Below are 10,000 nucleotides of genomic sequence, written 5' to 3' on the forward strand. Positions count from 1 at the left end.
CAAGACGAAGCGCTCTATAATTTTCCACCCTATTACCGACTTACATGGAGGGCTGACCATCGCCACCCACCGCATGCGTCACGTTCTCCGAGGCAGCTGTCCTCCCGCGCGGTGTTTGATTGGCTCTACCCTCACTCCGCCTGATTGACTGCACAACTAAACTGTCCTTATTGTCTGCAGATCGACCCAGTCCAATGTCTGTCCCGCTTGCTTTATCCCGAGATTCTGCCGAGTATACACAGCAGGGACGCTGCTCGGGACTGCTGTAGGGGCCTGGGGAGGGTGTTAGATCCGCCAAGAAGGCAGGAAAGCAACACAACAGCAGGCAGGCAGGCAGGCAGGCAGGAGAGGTGAAGCGCTGTAATCCCATGGGTTAAGTTTCACGCAGGAGCGACCGCCAGATGCCCTCTCGGGTTACCTCTGCTGCTGCTGCTGCTGCTGTTGGTGGCATTTCTTTCTTTTCTATTCTCGTCTTCCTCAATACAATGTGTGTTTTCATCCCAGCAGGGGAATCGCAGTGATGACCTCATGGCGATGACAAAATGTTTTAACACCATGAACAACTCAACATCAATAAGCACCCAGACTTATCTCGCCTCTCGTGTTGCCGCGCCCGGGTCTTACATACAGCGCTGCCTGTTCTCTTATCGCCTGGCTTAATGACCAAGACGAATGGTGCGGGTGTTATTCAGTAAGGTTTCTAGCTTATTGCCTTAATAAATTAATCTTGCTTGTATGTTGAGGCGTGTTTACCCTCATGTCGGGCACGAGACGAGGCGATGAGACGCGGCATCTGGACCAGCAACACTCGTGACTGCCGGACCTCTCTATTGCATCACGCCACCCTCCCCGGGACATGCAGGGTGGTAGAGTGCAGGGCGAGAAGAGTGGAAAGAGGAGGAGGGAGGGAGCGAAGAGTGTTGGGGAGGAGAGAGGGGAAGGGAGGGAGATATCGAGGAGAGGAGGGAAGGAAGAGGAAAGAGGATCAGGGAAGGGAGAGGTGTGAAAGGAAGCGAAGACTTGCATGACGATATTTGATAACTACATAATACTAACGCCCCCTCTCGTCATATCCGGATAATTAAACGTAAAATAGTACACTTTTTAGGGAACGGAATAGTCAAAAGTCGATAGATTACGTTGAGGGTGAAGATGGGAAGACTGATGATGCAAGAGACAGAGAGAGAGAGAGAGAGAGAGAGAGAGAGAGAGAGAGAGAGAGAGAGAGAGAGAGAGAGAGAGAGAGAGAGAGAGAGAAAGAGGATGTAAAGGGAGGAGGAGGAGGAGGAGGAAGAGAAGTAGGAGAAGGAAGAGGAGGAGGGGCAGGGAGGAGGGAGGAGGGGGGCAGGCAAGGGTATACATATAGGGAATATGATAGGATAATGTAGCTAACGGTGATGTACCCGCTGCTCGCCCTCCTATACACACACACACACACACACACACACACAAGAGGTCATGTTAGTTCAGAGAGTTATCCCTAGAGGCGCCACCAGTTACATATACTGTAGAGAAAAGCCTGGATAGTACGTAGGTGCAGTAAAAGGTTAGAATGTTAGTGTTGAAAGCAAGTGAGAAAAATACAATAACAATGTAGAAAAATAGTATACCTTTAGTAATAATAATAGTAGTAGTAGTAGTAGTAGCAGTAGTAGTAGTAGTAATAATAGTAATAGTGTTGGTTGTAGTAAAAGGAATAAGATTATGAGAGCAAAGAGAGAGAGAGAGAGAGAGAGAGAGAGAGAGAGAGAGAGAGAGAGAGAGAGAGAGAGAGAGAGAGAGAAAGAGACGCCCTCCTTATCTCCTCCCGGTGCCTTCTCCTTTATTCTCATGCACCTTGCGTATCTCCTGTTCTCATGTGTCCTTTGTCCTCCAGTTTCTTCCTGTTGTTAAAATCTCAGCATAAGAAACGAACCGTAATGAGCCTTTTTATGTATACATGGAAACAAGCGCTATCATACATCTCTGTATACGTGCATATAATTAAGGTCTTGCATTCCTCTTAAGCATTATCAAGATTAACTATCGTAGCAATTTTTTTTTTTCTCTTCAAGGTACATTGTATTTTTTTCTTTTCATTCGCATGTTCTCAGGAAACTTGCTTAACCTACCTTATCATATTTTAACCTAATCTAAGCTAATCTAACTTAATGTAACCTAATAGCAATTTATTCATTTCGCTGCATGTTTTTTTTTTCTTTTTTCATTCATATGTTGTCAAAATATGGGAAATTTGCTAACGTAACCTGACTTACCTAACCTAACCTAAACTATCGTAACCTAACATAACCTAAGATAAGATAAAGCACAAAGGGAAACGAAATATCAGGACAGGATCAAAGTGAACATAAGAATTAAGAAATAAAAGATAAATGCAGTATACTTTCCTTACAAACTTAGCAAATACTTTCTTTTCTTTTTCCTCCTTATAGTGATATATTTTTCTTTTCTGCCTATCTATATTTTTAGTTAATGTATTTCTATTCTGTACAGAGGGTTATTAAAAGTTGTGCAGTTTTCATTCAGAGGCTTTTACGGGGAGGGGAGGGGAGAGAGAGAGAGAGAGAGAGAGAGAGAGAGAGACAGAGAGAGAGAGAGAGAGAGAGGGGGTAATTCGGAGAACTAAGAAGTAAAAGGGAGAGGTAAAGGACACCAAACAAAGAGACACGAAGAGAAATTAAATAGGACTCTGAGAAAATGAAAAAAAGAGGAAGAAAGAAAAAACATGAAAGACTGAGAACCATGTGCAAATAGAGAGAAGAGAGAGAGAGAGAGAGAGAGAGAGAGAGAGAGAGAGAGAGAGAGAGAGAGAGAGAGAGAGAGAGAGAGAGAGGGGGAGTGAAATCAGTAGGATATACTCCTTCATTCCTTTAATCATTACTAATTTAATACTTGTAAAAATTATGTGAATAAAAGTCACCATTAATCAGAATAGAATAAAATTAACGTATCATTTCCTTCCCATTTTTCGTATACAGTTAATTATACAAAAAAAAAAAAACTAAAAAGAAAAAAAAATGCTGTTCAATATCTTCCTTTTTTGAAATCCTGGCGTGTTCTCCCGTATTTATATAACGCAATTTTGTCTCGATTCAAAGGAACTACTTGATACCGAGTGTAATCCTATTTGGGGGCATTAAATTGACTTATTCCGCGGAGTATAGTTTTGCCAGAGTTGCTTTCAAACTTGAGGAGGAAATTGGTTCCGTCACGCGCTCGTAAAGTGGAAGCGTTGCGCGGCGTGAAGTCATCCCAGGCACTGTACATGTTGTTATTGTTATGTGAATGCTTGGTTTTCTCTCTCTCTCTCTCTCTCTCTCTCTCTCTCTCTCTCTCTCTCTCTCTCTCTCTTGTGTTCTCATATTTCAACTAGCTATTTTTATCATACGTTTCTCTCCTCCTCCTTCTCTCCTTTCTCCTTCTCTTCCTCCTCCCCTCCTCCTTCATGTCTTTGTCGCTGTTGCCATTGTCGTCGTCGTCATCGTCATTCTCGATCTCTTCCTCCTCCTCCTCCTCCTCCTCCTCCTCCTTCTCCTCCTCCTATTTTCTCTTCCCTCCACATATGTCATTACAACCCCATGTTAATTAGACACAGTGTTCCATCTCTACATTATTCTCCCCTTCCATCGCCTCTTTCCTCCTCCTCCTCCTCCTCCTCCTCCTCCTCCTCCGCCTCTTCTTCCTACTTCTCCTCCTCTTCCTCTTCCTCTCTTAACTCAGCCTGTTGTGTCGTACCGGATATTCAAACAGGCCTTTTTTTGACGCTAATGGGCGAAAATTATGCTGAACTAACAATGGGAATTCCAATAGACGGAGAGGGAAGACAATACCAGTGAAGGAGCATCGCAGGTACGTAGTGTTTAGGTGGCGGTGATTTCTGCCTCTCTCTCTCTCTCTCTCTCTCTCTCTCTCTCTCTCTCTCTCTCTCTCTCTCTCTCTCTCTCTCTCTCTCTCTCTCTCTCTCTCTCTCCGCCATTAAGAGTAAATATGAAGCCATTAGTAAAAGTTTTCTTCCTCCTCTTCTTCCTCTTCCTCCCCCTCTTCCTCCTCCTCTTCTTCTTCTCAGATCTCTTGGAAGTAATTGTAATAATAAACATGTGCGCATCTCTTTTTCTGCTTTTTTTTTTTTTTACGTGGGAAAAAAAGTATTAATAGAATATGTATAAGTGTAATAATGTAAAGGAAATTGTTATGATTATGATTGTTTTCTTTTTTTTATCTCTCTCTCTCTTGTACGTGTGTGTGTGTGTGTGTGTGTGTGTGTGTGTGTGTGTGTGTGTGTGTGTGTGTGTGTGTGTGTGTGTGTGTGTGTGTGTGTGATTATTGTCATCTGCGTGTATTGCACTGAGGTGATTCACAGAAAAAAAAAAAGTTTCGCCGCAGAAATACGGAAGTGACTGAGTCGAATTAGTGTTATGAGGTAGTGAGAATCATCAAGTGCACGCCATTACCAAAGGAAAGTTTGTGCGTGTACGTGTGTATGTCAGATGCTCTCTCTCTCTCTCTCTCTCTCTCTCTCTCTCTCTCTCTCTCTCTCTCTCTCTCTCTCTCTCTCTCTCTCTCTCTCTCTCTCTCTCTCATACACACACGCACGAACACACAGTCAAGTCAGTCAAGTCAATCCACAATAATCATCCTACTAGAGAGAGAGAGAGAGAGAGAGAGAGAGAGAGAGAGAGAGAGAGAGAGAGAGAGAGAGAGAGAGAGATGATGGAAGAAGGAGGCAAGGAGGGGCTGGAGAAGCACTATACACGAAGGAGAATAACAAGAGAGGGGGAAGGCGTGAATAGGGAACAAAAGAAACAATGGATGAAGATGGTTTTCCCCTCCTTCTGTTCCGGAGAGAGAGAGAGAGAGAGAGAGAGAGAGAGAGAGAGAGAGAGAGAGAGAGAGAGAGAGAGAGGTGAGGTAAGGGAGAGGGAACGAACGAAAAACAAAACAAGCGGAGAGAATGAGAGGAGGAAGAGGAGGAGGACGAGGAGGACGAGGAAGAGGAGGAGGAGGAAGAGGAGGAGAATAACCGAAACACGAGGAGGCGATGATGACGAAATCCCTCGAACGTAATTTAAAGAAGACAAATAATACTTAAAAAAAAAAAGAAGAAACCTCACTTTACAAAATAAATAAATAAATAAATAAACAAATAAATAAATAAAGTAACTAAATAAATAATAATAATAATTCCCTACTATAAGAAAAACACTGGCTGAGCAAACACACACACACACACACACACACACACACACACACACACACACACACACACACACACACACACACACACACACACACCTGCGCGGGACCTACCTACCTACCTGAGTGCCTTATCTGTTAATGACACGCTGCTGCACTCACCTGATTAACTGCGGGTGTAATGCAGAGTACGGCAAGAGCGGTGCTTACCTCAGGGGACTTAAAAGCCATTGGGCCGAGGTGGAAGGGAAAGAGGACGACAAGGAGCAAGGGAAGGATGGCATGTGTGTGTGTGTGTGTGTGTGTGTGTGTGTGTGTGTGTGTGTGTGTGTGTGTGTGTGTGTGTGTGTGTGCAATGGTGGAGATATGAGTAGGGGTGTTAAAAGGAGGAGAAGGAGGAGGAGGAGGAAGTGATGTACGAAAGTTACTCCTTCGTGTTTATAGCTTGGGGAGAGAGAGAGAGAGAGAGAGAGAGAGAGAGAGAGAGAGAGAGAGAGAGAGAGAGAGAGAGAGAGAGAGAGAGAGAGGGCTGTCAGTCTGTGCAAAGCGAAAGGAGACTGGAAATGAGGCATCTAAACGGACAGCAAGTAAAAGTGCAACACCTGAAGCAAAGCACATGAAAGAGAAGAATACACTTGACAAAATTTTGCCAACACTGGACGGAATAAAGCAACATTCAAGTGGAAACGAGTGATGACCATCAGGTGAACATGAAGAGAAAACGGAGACGAGATGTGGAAGGATGAAGACGTAAAAGAAAAGTTAAAAAAAAAAGTGAAATGAAAATTGAAGCATGCAATATGAAGCAGAAAATGAAAAATGAGGAGGAAGCGGAGGAAGATTAGATGTGATGGATTTGACAAGGAAATGTATATGAGGACTGAAGCAGCGCGTGGGTGGGAAGCTTCAGCGACGATGCAGTAAAGCAGTGCGCAAAGAGAAAGAATTAAGTGTGACATGACAGACCCTCAGAGCGACAGCCATTGACAGCAATTCCCTTTCTCGTCTCCTGCCTCCTTCCTTCCTCTCCTTCATTTCTCTTTCTCTCTCCCTCCCTTTTCTCTCCCGTAGCCTGGAAAATCTCACTTCTCACTTCCCTGCATCTCCCTCCTCCTCCTCCTCCTCCTCCTCCTCCTCCTCCTCCTCCTCCTCCTCCTCCTCCTCCTCCTCCTTCCTCACCACCCTTCTTTCTCCCACCGTGAGGAAGTAAGACACAGGAAATGAATTAAGAAAATGGGTCATTATCCCCTTCTCCCCTCGCCTCTCCCCTCCCCGGACACACTCCTTAGCACTCCCGCAATTAGTGCAAATCCCCTCTCCTTCCCCCTCACTTCCTCTCTCTCTCTCTCTCTCTCTCTCTCTCTCTCTCTCTCTCTCTCTCTCTCTCTCTCCCCTCGCCCTTCCCTTCTTCCCTTCCGTGCTTTTTCGCTTCCCTCACACATGTTTCTTCACCGATTTTTACTTCACGTTACAAACACGAGGTTCTCTCTAATAAATCTCCCTAGTGACCTCTCTCTCTCTCTCTCTCTCTCTCTCTCTCTCTCTCTCTCTCTCTCTCTCTCTCTCTCTCTCTCTCTCTCTGGTTGTTTTCTTTATGTTTTATATCTTTACTTGAGATTAGATAGTGTAGCTTATCATAAAACAGTCTTGCGAGGGTCAAAAGATCTGCCACTCGTCATCCTTTGTGTTCCTTTGTGCTCCTCGCCCCTGCGCTTCAAGTAACTTAATACAATGAAACTCAACCTACGCTCTCCTCCTCCTGCTCCTCCTCATGACCTAGTTCTTTGCTCCCTCTCACCACACACTCCCTCCCCACTCCATCCCTTCCTCCCCATCAACCTATCCATTCATCTCCCCCATCGGTTCCTCCCTTCTTCCCACTATCGTCTGTTCTCTCTCTTTTCTTTCCTACTTACTCCCCTTTGTTTTTTTTTTTTTTTTTTTTTTTTTTTCTTCTCTCGTTACCACTATCATCTTGACTCTCTTCTCTACTTACTTTTTTTTTCATCCCTCCTTCTTACAGTCGTCTATTTCTCCACCTCTTTCTTTCCTACTTACTCTTTTTTTTTCGCCCTTCCCACTGACTATTGTCTATGTTTGTCTCTTGTCCCCTGTCCCATCCCCTTCTTCCTACCTCCTTCAACCTATCTTCTGTTCCTTCTCTTTTTTCTCCTTCCTTCCCACTGTCATCTGTCTTTCCTCTCTCTCTCTCTCTCTCTCTCTCCCTTCCCTGCCTTGGCCTTCTCTCCCTCCCTAACACGCTGCCTCACCTAAGTATTCCTACGCATCAAGGTGTGTGTCTCCGCCTCCCTCGTCTCCCTCCTGAGCCTCGTAATACATGAACTGCGCGTCGACCATTGCTATTTTTACATCCTTGTTCCCAGACTTGTGTGTGTAATGTATCTCTCTCTCTCTCTCTTCACTGCTTCTGTTTTTTTTTTTATTGTTATTTTTTTCATTGTTATTATTTTGTTGTCCGGTAAAGTTACTGTCTACGTATCTCTTCACTGCTTCTGTTTTCTTTTTCTTTTTTATTATTATTATTTTTTTTCATCGTTATTATTTTATTGTACGGTAAAGTTACTAGATCTTATTTATGGTGTTGAAAATTTATGGTGTGATAGGATATGCAAGATTTTTTTTTTTTCATTAGCAGTGTCATCTTTTATTTGTTTCTCCTTATTTGGCACGTCCATCACATTTTTTTCCTTTATTTCCATTAATCTACACTACATCTATATTCTTTTTTTCCCCACCAGCTGTTCCTCCCTTCTCGTCCCGTCTCACCCTCATCCCTGATCCTATCTACTACAACTACCTACAGCATCTCACCCCCCTTATTCTCCTCTTCCTTATCCTTACTTTCTCCCTTTACCCAAGACTCCTGTCCTTAACCCACATTTTCCTGTTTTTTACTGTTTTCTTGTCTTTCTCCCTTTTTCCTCCTCCCCTGCTTATTCTATACCCATCTTCCCCTTTATCCTCGTCTTCTTCATCCTCACCTCCTTCCTTTACCCAAGATTTCTATCCTTAACCCACATCTTCCTGCCTCTACTGTTTTCCTATCTTTGCCTCCCTTTTTTTCCTCCTTCCCTGCTTATCCTTTATCCATCTCCCCCTCTCCTGCTTCTTCCTTGCCCAGCCTGCCGCCAGAGACAAGGTGCTCTTCAGTAATATTCTTAACAGCGACCGGAAAAATGGGCAGCTAAAATCTTCGTAAAAGAGCTGCGGAGGAGAACCAATTAGTGGGATGGAGGGCGATGGAGGGAGGGAGGGATGGAGGAATGGATGTAAGCTGGGAGGGGTTGGGAGGGTGAGAGAAGGGAGAGAAGGGGAGGGAGGAATGGAGGGAGTTTATCTTGCCATGAGAGGGACACTAGTGAAGGAAGGGAGAATGGGTGGGAGAGAGAGTGAGAGGGGGAAGTAGTCCTAGCGGGGTGTTCGCTCTCTCTCTCTCTCTCTCTCTCTCTCTCTCTCTCTCTCTCTCTCTCTCTCTCTCTCTCTCTCTCTCTCTCTCTCTCTCTCTCAGCAAAACCCTAACAGAGCTCGGGAAAAATTCTCAGAAAAAAGCGACTTTTAATCCATCTTCTTTCGTCTTCCTCATGTGTTCTCAGTATACCGACACAAGTTCATTACATGGTTTTCCTTCATTTTTCCGACACTTAACGTTGCGCAAGTGTTTTCCCCCCGCATTTGTAATCATCTCACATTTTTTTCTTTTCACCACTCATCACCCGCATATTCTTTTTTGCCTCTCTTTTCTCTCTCTCTCTCTCTTTCTTTCCTTTACATTTATCTTCTTCGGTGTTTTTTCTGCCCCTTTCCTCGCACCCTTCGGAGGTTTATTTCCCCTTGAGTGTCGCGCGGGTCGTTGTGGTCGTCAGCGTAGCACACCAGACGACGATCGAGGTGCCGGAAGCCTCAGCACCCACAGCCCTAAAGACCTCATAGGGGAGAAAAGGAGGAAGAGGGCCATTAGCCTACCATATCCTCATCGCCGGTGTCAAGATGGCCCATCAGGCGATCGCTTTTTGCACCGAACTCCACCACCGCTAGAGGGCTCCCTGAATGTTCACAAAGAAAGCGTCTCTCTCTCTCTCTCTCTCTCTCTCTCTCTCTCTCTCTCTCTCTCTCTCTCTCTCTCTCTCTGTGCAGTCCTTTTAAAAATATCTTCGTTATCCCAAGAATACGCGCCAAACAAGCACCATTTTCAGATTGCGCGCGTTTACAGGAAAGGAGAGATGGAAAAGCGGACCCGGAGAGTTGGTGTGTGCTTGACTCGGAAAGTTCAGGCTGAATTATGGCGTCTGTTTTGCGAGGGAGGGGAGAGGGCGAGATGCAGCAGAGGACTGGATACTGCAGGGGTAGAAAAGACACAGAGATGCCTGCTGTGCTGCTTGTCTCCCTAGGTCTTCCTGTATCTTTGTACTCTTGTCCACTTCGCTTTCACTCCTTGCTAACATGAACGCCGTATTCTTTACTGTTCTTTGTATCCGTAATCCTCTCAGAAGAAAAAATATATCGTTTATGGAATTTCTTCTTATGATTTATTGGATTGTGTACATCGATTTATTTACATTCTGCTCTTCTTTTACATTTTTCGTGCATCTGTAATCCAGTGACGCGAGAGAAGGATGTGATGTATTGTCAAAGTAATGTTTCTACCTCATGTAGTCGAGTAGATTTGCTCCTATTCACTGCCCTGGGAACAACTCCGAATTAATCACGCCAATTAAGGGATCTAAAAAGCGGGCCAGCGTTGCCACACACCCTTGGGCACAATAACTCATGATTTTCAGTCACTTTT

General features: G+C 44.6%; 1 protein-coding gene across 1 annotated transcript in view; it reads left to right on the forward strand.

Moving 5' to 3' along the window:
* Positions 1–10,000, forward strand: part of LOC135100152 (uncharacterized) — a 439,946-nt gene that overhangs the window by 428,717 nt on the left and 1,229 nt on the right. The gene's annotated exons all lie outside the window — the stretch shown is intronic.

The sequence above is a fragment of the Scylla paramamosain genome, chromosome 4, assembly GCF_035594125.1.
Source record: "Scylla paramamosain isolate STU-SP2022 chromosome 4, ASM3559412v1, whole genome shotgun sequence".
NCBI classification, from domain to species: domain Eukaryota; kingdom Metazoa; phylum Arthropoda; class Malacostraca; order Decapoda; family Portunidae; genus Scylla; species Scylla paramamosain.